The sequence below is a fragment of the Helianthus annuus genome, chromosome 15, assembly GCF_002127325.2.
Source record: "Helianthus annuus cultivar XRQ/B chromosome 15, HanXRQr2.0-SUNRISE, whole genome shotgun sequence".
Lineage (NCBI taxonomy): Eukaryota > Viridiplantae > Streptophyta > Magnoliopsida > Asterales > Asteraceae > Helianthus > Helianthus annuus.
The window spans coordinates 13,844,210-13,857,343 of record NC_035447.2 but is presented as its reverse complement, the minus strand read 5'-3'; the positions used below and the strand labels follow the sequence as shown (position 1 = coordinate 13,857,343).

The following is a 13,134-nucleotide window of genomic DNA, read 5'->3' as shown; positions in this document are numbered from 1 at the left end:
GCATGAAACTTACCCTATATATATATTGGGTAAAATGAGAACAACCTTAAGTTGTAAGAACCGCAGGAACCAATATTAGCCATTGATCAAGTTGGTTTTGATGGATGAGATTAAAAGACAATACAACATTATAATAATTTTGCTTTAATTAATGATAATTTTTTTTGTTTTTAGTGAGATAAGGTTAAATTGGTCTTTTTTACTATGGCCTTTAATGATTGGTATCATTATTGATTGTGTTTTTGTTAATGAGATTGTTTTTTAACTAAAAAAAATTATAAACATGCAGTAAAGTCTCAGATAATTTTTTACGCCCAGGTTTTAAACTTTTTTACGCCCCGGTTTAAAAAAAAATATGCCCCGGTTTTAAAATAGAAAAACCATAGCAAACTATTGGAGGAAAATGGTTATTTTCAAAGGTTTGGGGCAAAACTGTTAAAGTGACCAAACCATAAAAAGCAAAACGGAAGTTTACTCTTAATAATTTTTTTTTGAAACATGCAATAAATATTTACATTAAAGTAAATCACCACAAATGTAAAATAAAAAAAATAAAGCGAAGTCCTCGTTTTTCATTTCTTGTAAATGAGAGTTGGCACCTCCATCGTTTGAGGTCTGCACGGACACCACACAAAAACTTGTAAAAATCACAAAACTTCTACGCCCCTCGATTGCAAAAAAAAAAAAAAAATTATGCCCCTGTTAAAAAAAGTTAAACATTTTTTACACCACGGTTGTAAATTTTTTTTTAAACCGTGGTTATAAACTTTTTTTACGGCCCGATTGTAAACTTTTTTAAGCCGCGGTTGTAAACCTTTTTTTACACCCAGATTGTAAATTTTTTACGCCCCAGTTGTGAACTTTTCATACTCAGTTTTTTCGTGTATAGTTTTTTCACGGGTATCGTAAAGTTTTTAAGTAAAGTTTTGTAACACCCCGAAAACGGGTTTGGTAATCAAACCCCGTTAATATTAAAAGGCGGGTAAAATACCGTTGGCGGTAAAAGTAACCCGGTAAATATTAGGATTTAAATAAATAATTGAATAAAAATTTTTAAGAAGGATGAATGCTTTGAGGAAACAAAGTATATAAAAAGGCATGAGTTAACGGGACATAAAATATAATGGGTTATGACTTCCCGAACCCATTAAGTTAACTAGGAATAATTAACCTAGTTAGTTAATTGTTTGAAAACAATAAAGAAAGGAAGGAAACTTGAAATAGTTAACCATTTTATAACCTTTGAAACTTGAGGGACTAAAAAGAGGCAAACATGATAATGTTTTGAGTTAAATGAAATAAAAACCAAAACACACACATTGTGTGTGTGTTTGGTCGATCAACATCAGGAGCAAAAAGGGGGTTCCCTTCCAAGAACCCTAACTCACGAAAATTGCCAGAATCAAAGAGAAATCGAGCCGGGAAATTGGGGCTTTTAATAAAATCGTGATCACCAAGCTTAGGGGATCACAAGGTATGTTGAATTTCGATGTTTGATGATACTTGTGAAATTTGATAGTCATGCATGAATGAATTCTTGTTTCAAATAAGAATGTTATAGTGAAATTGTGATTTCTATGAATCTAGGAACGAACCCTAGAGGTAAATTTAGTGAAATAGTGCCATAAAACTAGAGATTTAACTAATGACCTTGTAGGTGATAAGTGGGTTTTATGGTACTATGATGATCACTTGAAAAGTGATGATAAATATGTGAAATTGTTGTGATAATAATAGTTCTGGATGATGTCTATATACACTAGACATAGAGGGTTGAATTTGATGTTAAAACTTGGTTAAAACAATAACCATGAACTTGATAAAAGAAATATACGAATTTCGCCCATAAGGTGTTCGATAAAATGCCTAAGTGAAATTGGGTACGTACTAGTTTGTAGATAGAACTTAATTATATTAGGTGTTCGGGTGAACACTAGTGATATGATAAAACGGGTATCACTCGTTTATGAGAAACCCTTAGTTCTTGCAAAACGAATGAATAAATTAGTCTTGATAATCGCTTAAACAAGATAAGGTGTTGGAAATGTAATAACCCGGTTAAAAGATTAGTTAAAAACGATGGCTTAAAAGAATGCCTACCGGGTCATATGAAAATGACCAAAACTAGTTGATAAACTTAAATGTGCAATTCATATACTAATGGGCATTTGACTTTTAAAAAAAGTCAAACTGACAATTAATAAAATCAAATGATAATTTTGAGAGAAAATACGTAAATTGGAATAGTCGTGATTGACAACGACTAAACTAACCGTCTTACGAATTATGATGATAGTTTGACTCTTGACAAGCTAGATGGAGGCTTGGGAGGAAGCGGGTCAAACGGAGCAAGTACGAAAAGAAAACGTTGCTTGGATGTGAGGTAAGCATAACTTACACTAGTCTTAAATTGTGGAATATTCTCTTATCATATAAATTACGAATGTGATAACTAAACAATAAAAAAAATGATGTTCTGTCATGTAGTCGTACGGAACAGGATAATCAAAGATGAAAGAAACCATAATAATGGTTAAATAGAAGTAAATCGATAAACCGGTCATTTAGACTAAACGGGTCAAAAGGTGAAAATATTACCCTTTGACAATATCGACTAATGAATTTTTCGAGTGTATGATTACAGGAATATATATCGAATGGAAATTTGCATCGCTATTAGTTAGCGTTTATTAAGCAAAGCATTAAATGGGTCAATATGTTGATCCGAGCCAGGTATGTGTGATAGGTTAATTACTCATTTAAAACGTGAAGTTCTATGAGAGTTAGGCAAAGTAAAAAGGGACATTTGGTTACCTTAAAAGGTAAACCGAAGGATTTAAATTATAGACAAAGTGTTTTGAAAACAAGATTTGGATAAAAATGAGATTTTGGGCGTGCATGGCTTAAGCAAGCCCTTCGTCGCAAAAGAAGAGTTAAAAATGAACAAAACGCTCTTGTAAGTGAAATTAAGCAAGCGACCCTTAGAAGTCGCTTGAAAACGAGTTTTATAATCAAGTCAATACTTAGAACAAGTATAAAAGCGAAAGATGTAAATCCTTGGTCAAGAGACCCTATATGAGTCTTAGTCGTAAAATGATAATCCGAGGGGTAAAACTCGGATTATATAGATCGCCACATTAAATCCATCACAAATATAGTTGTGATGGAAGATCATTTGATAAATAATGTGGAAATAAGACGCTAGGAATAAACGAGTGTGGATCATGCGTAAAAGTGCTTAAATGCCCTTAACGGGTCAATTAAACATCTAAGTAAAAACGGGTTTAAGAATGTATATAAACTCGTGAATTGAATCTAATATGATATTAACAAGGAAAAGATGAGAATTTAGAATCAAACAACATGTTTGCTTGATAAAATCACGAACGGGTCAAAGTTTGGTAAAAGGGTAATAAGCCGAAGGCTTAAAAGTCTTAAATTTTGTTAATCCGGATGTTGGATTTTAACTCCACATGATGGAGAATCAAATTTCAAACACGTAGGAAGAAACGGTAGGTCAAACGGACAAGCGGATTAAAAGTTATGAAGGTTTCCGTTTTAGAAAACGGCAAACTTGGAAAATCCTGCAGGGGCCACCGTAGGTTACGGTAGCTACCGTAACATACGGTAGCCTATAAGTCTTTACGCCATGAATCCCCTGCTTTACGGTGGGAAGAATCAACATTCAGGGTCTACCGTAAATTACGGTGGCTGGCTACCGTAAATTACGGTAGCCACCGTAATTTACGGTAGACCCTGTACAAAAATGTATTTCAATTAGTTTTGTTTCCCGGACTCTTTTTGACACGTTTTAAACCCCGTATGACTAAAGCATTTCATGTTTATGAAATGTAGGTACATTTTGGATGCCGGAAGACGATCAAGCATCATCGAAGAACCGAAAACTATAAAGTTACATGCTTCCGCACATAGCCCGACGTAAATTTTGAACGACGAACTCAATTACGTCATGTTGAACAACTTATGATTTGTAAAAGTTTTAATAAACCTGCATTTTTATAGTATGTGTAGTCTTAACTACACATCTAATTGTGGTATTTATATGCAAAACCGTAATTTAGTAACTACGGTGTTACAAGTGTTAAAAAAGTTTTTTACAGGTTTTTTTTCATACTCAGTTTTTTCGTGTATAGTTTTTACGGGTGGCGTAAAATTTTATAAAAAAGTGTTTTACAGGGTTTTTAAGTTTCACAAGGTAGCGTAAAATTTTAAAAAAGTTTTTTACAGGTTTTTTAGTTTTTCATACACAGTTTTTTCGTACGTGAACCATTCAAAAAATAATTTTACACCTGATGTCGTGTGTGATAACGTTGCTATTATTACATGGGGCATAAAAAAGTTTACTAAAATATTTACGTAAGGCGTTGATTGTTTAACTAGGTGTATGTATGTAAACTATTTTTACATGGGGCGTAAAAAACAAATTTACGCCCTGGTTTTAAAATTTTGCGTTTTAAACTTATCCTCATAGACATCAGAAACAACATCAGTATCAACTCCAACCCGACACGGTCTTAAACTTTTTTACGCCGCGGTTTTAAACTCACCTGAACAGCACCGCGATAAAATTGCTCCTCACCAACTGAGCTTGCTGCAACGATCATTATAAACTGCAACAAGTTTACAAAAATTATCATTATTATCAATATTCACAATCCCACAACAACTTTTAAATCAACACCCAAACACACTATAACATACTACATACATACCTAACCAGTCGCTTCCCTTTACTGTACCATACATGTGCCACCTCTAGTCATCCTCGGTCATATTCCTTAAAGCAGCACTAATTCCACTATGCATGCGTTAAAAAGGAAGCAAGCTTTTATCACAAGCACAGGCACATTAAAGAACAAACGAAGGCGTGCGTATATAGGTTCATAGCCTAGCTTAGTATATCAAGGCAAGCACAACTAGAAGCTAATAATGGAATGCAATTAGGCACATAATTCACTGAATAAGTACGTATTTGTGAAGATCTTATCCAAAAACTTAAAACTTTTCATGTTTGGGTGGAAGAACATTGTATGTTTTGTTATCAAGTGACAATGTGACATATACACATACATATAACATAGACTCAACTCATAGACCATAGAAAACTTGTGACATGATAATGGAGCATACAACGAGTCATACTTCCTCTCTTTTTTGCCTCTCTCTACTAGTTTTCTAGCTATGCTTCACCTTTTTTGTTCATTTTCTGCCCCACCCTTTATAATTTCATTTTGTTGAGCATCAAACTACTGTTTTTTACCCAGCTAAACTTCTCATAATAGGCCAAGTGTTGGAATGCTAGCACTTTTCCGCTAGTCATTTTATTAGAAAGGCCAAGTCACACACCCTCTAATCCTACTCCTAAATACAAATCCTAAAAAGTACCATTTTGTTTCTTGGAATTATCTAAAGTTCCAGACATTTCATAGCTATATCATCATAACATTAATGATATCCGTAACTTGTAACTTATAATCAGCAACATAAATTATACACAAGGATGAATGTCTAACAACCAACAAATTACAAACCTGAGCAGCAACAGTGTGCGAACAAGTCGGAAACAACTTGGTAATATAAGGAATAATGAATCCATGCTCAGACAGCCCTATAGCATCTCGAAGTCCAGCACCTCCTGCTCCAACACAATCGTATACGATGACCACCCCGTATTCTATTTAAAATAATCCAAAACAACTCATCAGTTATCACAACTCATAAAAACCTAAACTCATACAGCCTAAACAAATTTCATCATATACAGTTAACCTTCAATCAACAACACAACTCATATAAAAACCTAAATTTATACAACCTAAACAAATTCATTATATACAATTAATCTTTAAACAACTCATTCATATAACCTAAACAAATTTCAGCATATACAATTAATTAACCTTTAAACAACTCAACATAAAAACCTAAATTCATGCAACCTAAACAAATTTCATCATATAAAATCAACCTATACAGAACGTAAACATAATTTCATAATCAAATCAACGAAAAACGATAACTGCATGATTAAATCCGCTAATACGTACAATAATTTATATTAAGATTAAACCTCTACCGATTCAAAATAAGAAAAACAAAACTGTACCGATTGAGATGAGAATAATCTGTTTCCGGTGATCGATCGGCGAGATGGAATGTGAAGGCCATGTGTCACGCTCCGCCACATGTTTATATGTGTATTGATGTATGTATAATCATAGCTAAAGCAAAATTTGAACCTTGAAAAAGAATAACACTACAAAATCAAAATGGGAAAACGCCGAGGCAGCGTCTAGTGGTGGAGGAAGGACGGCTGGTGGTTTGAAGGGTGGTGGAGGAGTGACGACTAGTGGTGGAGGTTCAGATCTGTTCTTGTGGGTTGAAGGTAGAAGAGGTGGGTGGTTGCGGTGGGGGGTGCTGGTTTTGACGGTGAATGATGGTGGTAGAAGCGGTGATGGATGGTGGTAGAAATAGGGAGGGCATAGGGTTTCAAAACCCTTATTAAGCCAGATGATGAAGGGAGAAGGAGAGAGAAATCTTGAAGATGATGGATATGAAGAGAGAGAGGGAGAGAGAGACGGAGAAATTGTAATTTAAAGAGAAATGGCGATTGACAGTGGAAAGAGAATTCAAATGTAAATTGTCCAAAACACCCTTGCAGTTTAAAAAGTAGAATTGATGAGGTGTCAAAAAACTATTGATTTAGAGTGGTTCCTACGGTTCTTGCAACTCGGCTTGGTTCTCTCTTGATACGGATCATATATATATATATATATATATATATATATATATATATATATATATAGGGGATGGTTCAAATGAAAACCACTTTTATTGTGAAAACTCGAAAACTAACTAAAAAAAGCCTAAAAAACACACAAAAAAAAATTTTTTTTTTCAATTTTTTTTTTCTAAAAATCGCTAGTTTTTATATATATAAAAAAAGCTTTTTTTCAAAAAAAAAAAAAAAATTGTGTCGTGCACATGTGTAATAATACACATGTGTAGTACACATACATATGTGCAGTATTACACATGTGCACTACACAAAAAAATTTTTTTTTTTTTTGAAAATTTTTTTTATATTAAAAAACCTGCGAAATTTTGATTGCAAAAAAAAATTAAAAAAAAAAATTTTTTTGTATGTTTTTTTGGTTTTTTTTAATTAGTTTTCGAGTTTTCACAATAACTAGTGGTTTTCATTTGAACCTTCCCCTATATATATATAGGGAGAAGATCATGCGAGAACCACCTCTTATTGCGAGAACCGCGAGAACCAATGTGAACACAACCAAAAATGCCTAAAAATAGCTAAAAATCACACAAAAAAAATTAATATTTTTTTATATAAAAATCGCTACTTTTCGAAGCCAAAAAAAATTTAAAAAAAAAAATTGCCCACTAAAAGTAGCGATTTGAGCATAAAAAATATTAAAAAAATTAGATTTTTTTTTTGATTTTTTTTAGATTTTTTAGGTTTTTTGAGGTTTAGTTTTTAGCATTTTAGCTGGGGTGGGGGGGGGTTTAGGTTTTTGGGGGGGGGGGGGTTAGGTTTTTTAGGTTTTTTTAGCTATTTTAGGTTGTGTTCACATTGGTTCTCGCAATAAATGGAGCTCTCGCATGGGCCCCTCCCTATATATATATATATATATATATATATATATATATATATATATATATATAGGGAGCCGCTAGAATGAAAACCACCTCGAGTTGTAAGAACCGCGAAAACTACACCCCACGGAGCGCCGTTCGCCATGATTTTTTTTACAAGTAGATGTGTATATTATAAACACAGCCGTAAAAAATCATGGCGAACGGCGCTCCGTGGGGTGTAGTTTTTTACACCACAAGTTTGGTGAAAAAAAATTAAAAACACTAAACTTGTGGTGTAAAAAACTACACCCACGGAGCGCCGTTCGCCATGATTTTTTACGGCTGTGTTTATAATACACACATCTACTTGTAAAAAAAAAATCATGGCGAACGGCGCTCCGTGGGGTGTAGTTCTCGCGGTTCTTACAACTCGGGGTGGTTTTCATTCTAGCAGCCCCCTATATATATATATATGACAAAGATCCGTTAGGAACCACCCTTTATTGCGAGAACCGCGAAAACTAGTGTGAACACAAAAAGTAATACCTAAAAAAATCTAAAAAACACCCAAAAATTTTTTTTTTATTTTTTTACTATTTTTTATATAAAAATCGCTACTTTTAGTATCCAAAAAAAAAATTTTTTTTTGGCTATTAAAAGTAGCGATTTGGACATAAAAAATAGTAAAAAAATAAAAAAAAATTTTAGATTTTTTTTTGATTTTTTTAGATTTTTTAGGTTTTTTGGGGGTTTAGTTTTAGCATTTTAGCTTGGGGGGGGGGGGGGGGGTTTAGGTTTTTGGGGGGTGGGGGAGGGGGTTTAGGTTTTTTTGGGGGGGGGGGGTGGGGGGGGGTTAGGTTTTTTTTAAGTTTTTTGAGGGTTTTAGTTTTTAGCATTTAGCTTTGGGGGGGGGTTAGGTTTTTTTTTGGGGGGGGGGGGGGGGTTAGGTTTTTTTTTTGGGGGGGGGGGGGGTGGGGGGGTTTAGGTTTTTGGGGGGTGGGGGGTTGGGGGTTAGGTTTCTTTTAGGTTTTTTTAGCTATTTTAGCTTGTGTTCACATTGGTTCTCACGGTTCTCACAATAAAGGTGGTTCTCGCATGAACCTTACCCTATATATATATATATATATATATATATATATATATATAGGTAAAGAGTAAAATACAAATGCGCTTATCGTACGATACGTACGTGATCATCCCAGCCGTTCAATCAGGTGCGGATCTGGTGCGAATTCAATACATATCGCAAGTTAAAAAATGGTTAGCATGGGGTAGTGTGAAAAATGGCATGCGGTGTGTAGATGGACAAAATCGCATGTGGAAGATTTGAATATCGCATGTGAAAAAATTGTGAAAAAATGGCATGGGGTAATGTGAAAAATGGCATGGAGTGTGTAGAATCGCATGTGGAAGATTGAATATCGCATGTGAAAAAATGGCTAGCATGGGGTAATGTGAAAAATGGCATGGGGTGTGTAGAATCGCATGTGATTAATTTAAAATCGCATGTGAAAAATGGCATGGGGTAATATGAAAAATGGCATGGGGTGTGTAGGATCGCATGTGGAAGATTGAATATCACATGTGAAAAAATGGCTAGCATGGGGTAATGTGAAAAATGGCATGGGGTGTGTAGAATCGCATGTGGAAAATTTAATATCGCATGTGAAAAATGGTTAGCATGGGGTAATGTGAAAAATGGCATGGGGTGTGTAGATGGAGAAAATCGCATGTGGAAGATTGAATTCGCATAGCTCGTACAGTTCGCATGGAGGTATGAAATTGCATGGGAGATGAAGATCTGACGGCTGGGGTTATCGCGTGCGTAATGTACGATAAGCCCTATTGTACGTTAACCAGCCTCTCTCTCTCTCTCTATATATATATATATAATGGAGAGTTCAAATGAGAAGAAAAATTTTGTAAGAATAAAAAGAATAATTTCTAAACCAATAGAAATGCTCCATTTTACTTTATTTAATATGTGTATTTAATATTATTAATAAGGGCATATAGGTAAATTTCTAATTGTAATTAATTAGCTAACTAATTAAAATTGTAACTCACTTTCAAATATACTCTTTCAAGATAAAATAATTTAGGATGAAGGACAATTTTCGACATGTGTTAATTTTAGTATGTATAGGATAAATTCTTAAATGTGTATGATAAATTTAGATGTGCGTAGGGTAAATTTCGATAAGTGTAAGATACATGTAGGATAGATTTTGAAATGTGTAGGATAAAATGTTTTTTTTGCTTTATTAATGAGAGATAACATAATTAATGGGAGGAGTTATAAACTATTTAATATTTTACCATTATGCCCTTTCTTCTTTTTATTCTCACATTAAATTTCTTCTCAAATGAACCTTCCCCTATATATATATATATATATATATATATACGTAGAGAATCATGTACATTAATCCAAAAGTGTGAGAAGTGTATTATAACACTATATATAACACTATATAACACCATATAAACACCGTATAACAATATGTAACACTATATAACATCATATAACACTATGTAACACTATATACCAAATATAACAGTATAGTTTGTCTGATAACATGTCTATGATAGATGTATAGTGTTATATTGTGTTACATAGTGTTATATGGTGTTACATAATGTTATACGGTGTTTATATGGTGTTATATACAATGTTATAATACACTTCTCACACTTCTGAATTAATGTACATTGTCCCTACCCTATATATATATATATATATATATATATATATATATATATATATATATATATATATATATATATATATATATATATAGTAAGGTTAACATACAAAAAGCCTTATCATACATCACGTAGGAGACAATGGTAACCGTTGGATCAGGGGTATAATCACGCATAGGACCACATAATCACGCATGGGACCACATAATCACGCATGGGACTATAATCACGCACGTTCTATGATAATAACGCACGTTATATTTTTTGTCATGTATGTTAATGTAGGTTAAGCCTTGAAGTACATTATACTTTCTATATATATATATATATATATATATATATATATATATATTTATAGTGGCGATCCTACGGAAAGTGTGTTTTTCCTAAAAAATGTAAAAAGTCATAAAACACAATAATTTCAGGCATAAAACACACTTAAAACTCACAAATAATAGAATGAATATTACTAAAACACCATATTCAAACTCTAATAGTCCATAAAAACTTCAAACATACCATCGTAGAACTATGAATATAAAACACACAATGCTAAACAACATAAAACACAATAATATTTGTCATTCCACAATCAGAGCCTTAACATCTAAAACACAACACAAAACCCACATACATGATGTTTTAGTAATCTTCATCATATTATTTGTGGGTTTTTGGTGTGTTTTATGGTTGACATTATGGTGTTTTATGACTTTTTACACTTTTTAGGAAATTTGGATTTTCTGGCCAACTCCTATATATATATATATATATATATATAGGGGAAGGTTCAAATGAAAACCACTAGTTAACGCGAAAACTCGAAAACTAATTAAAAAAAGCCAAAAAAACATGCAAAAAAATTTTTTTTTTTAAAATTTTTTTTTTCAATCAAATTTTCGCAGGTTTTTTTATTAAAAAAAAAAAATTTCAAAAAAAAAAAAAAAAAAAAATTTTTTGTGTAGTGCACATGTGTAATACTGCACATGTGTCTGTGTACTACACATGTGTATTATTACACATGTGCACTACACAAATTTTTTTTTTTTTTTTTTTTTTTTGAAAAAAAGTTTTTTTTTATATATAAAAACTAGCGATTTTTATTAAAAAAATTGAAAAAAAAAAAAAAAAATTTTTTGTGTGTTTTTTAGGCTTTTTTTAGTTAGTTTTCGAGTTTTCGCGTTAAAAGTGGTTTTCATTTGAACCATCCCCTATATATATATATATATATATATATATATATATATATATATATACTAGCCATTTACCCGCGCGATGCGGCGGGAGTGACGATTTACAATAGAATACTCGTTTACCGTTAGTTTATCACCTATAGGTTTGGCGGGAGTGACGATTTACAATAGGATACTCGTTTACCGTTAGTTTATCACCTATAGGTTTGTTGTTCTTCGATTTCAATATGGCGCGATAAATTGTAGCAAGTGAATTTAGAGAGAAAAATGGCTCAAGATTTTAGGGTTTCATTGTTTAGAGATGTAATCCGGGTCAAGTAGGATCTATTAGTACCTTATGTAATTTAAATTGTAATCCGGGTCAAGATTTTAGGTTCCTTTGTCCAACTATTTATACTTGTATTAAACATAACTACAAAAACAACATTAAAATGTTAAGTGTTGAAAAGGTAACGCTGTCTGATTACTTACTGCACGTTGGCAGATATTTACCAATACATATGCTCTAAAGGTCAAGTCAAGATTTGAAACCTGCCAACCGATGGGTCAATATTGTGTTTTATAACAGATGAAGTGATGGCATATCTAGTAAAGTTAACCACATAACCCAACCAACCATTTTCTTGCTACAACTAACTGATTCCGAAGATCCATTTTTAGAGTTCGAAAGCCTATTTTGACCCGTTAGTTGACCCAAACAATGAACTTGAGTGGCAATGCACACAAAGAATAACTTTACCTTTTGCTGTGCATGACACTTCGTACAAGTGTATACAAGATAATCAATAATGAATACATAATCAATAATATATAATCAGAACATGCATACATACATACATCTGTTTTTTTTTTTAAAGTAGTTCACTACAGCATGATTGCTTTTTATTATAAACTTGAATGGCTATCATTTCAAATCCAGAAAACTGATTTGGGCTCGATTCAAGCCGACCGGTGTCACTGCAGTAGTCATAGAATAGAGTAAGTACGGAAGTTCTTTGTTGCGTCAAACCACAGGTTCAACCTCTGTTCCCTATTACCCTGCATATACCAAACAAACTTGCGATTAGTTTATGCACAGCTATTCATAATCATTTTATCATGAAATAAGGATACCTGAACAAATGTCTCGCTCGACCAATAGTTTCCCTTGACGCATTATGCAAGGTTCGCTCGGTCCAACAACTCAAGCAAATGTTTTCTATGTTTTTTAGGGGGAAGATGGGTGCATCTCTCCACAGGGCATACAAGACACAGGTCATTGGCGGAAGCCCGCCAAATTTAACATATAAAGTTTTTTTATATGTTAAATATGGCGAGCTGCCGCCAATAACCTGTGTCTTGTATGCCCTGTGGAGAGATGCACCCATGTTCCCCCTAAAATGCAAAGAAAACATTTGCTTGAGTTGTTGGATAGATTACACAGGCTCAGTTTTTGCATCACAGCCTCAAACACTTTCAGTTCAGATAGATTACACAGGCTCAGTTTTTGCATCACAGCCTCAAAACACTTTTAGTTCAGACAGATTAAGAACACAAGGTCAGCTTATGCATCATAGACTCAACACTTTTAGTTCAGACAGATTAAGAACACAAGCTCAGCTTTCGCATCACAGCCTCA

General features: G+C 33.3%; 2 long non-coding RNA genes across 2 annotated transcripts; one reads left to right on the top strand and one right to left on the bottom strand.

Annotated features, from left to right (window-relative positions):
• The first annotated feature begins 1,341 nt into the window (after positions 1 to 1,341).
• On the top strand, positions 1,342 to 4,125 carry LOC110914810. The gene is made up of 3 exons (XR_002578613.2): positions 1,342 to 1,474; positions 2,297 to 2,383; positions 3,856 to 4,125. It is a non-coding gene; the product is annotated as an uncharacterized LOC110914810 (long non-coding RNA).
• Positions 4,126 to 12,376: 8,251 nt separating this feature from the next.
• Positions 12,377 to 12,690, bottom strand: LOC110914811. The gene is made up of 2 exons (XR_002578615.2): positions 12,630 to 12,690; positions 12,377 to 12,554 (listed from the first exon to the last, which is right to left on the bottom strand). It is a non-coding gene; the product is annotated as an uncharacterized LOC110914811 (long non-coding RNA).
• Between the last annotated feature and the right edge of the window lie 444 nt (positions 12,691 to 13,134).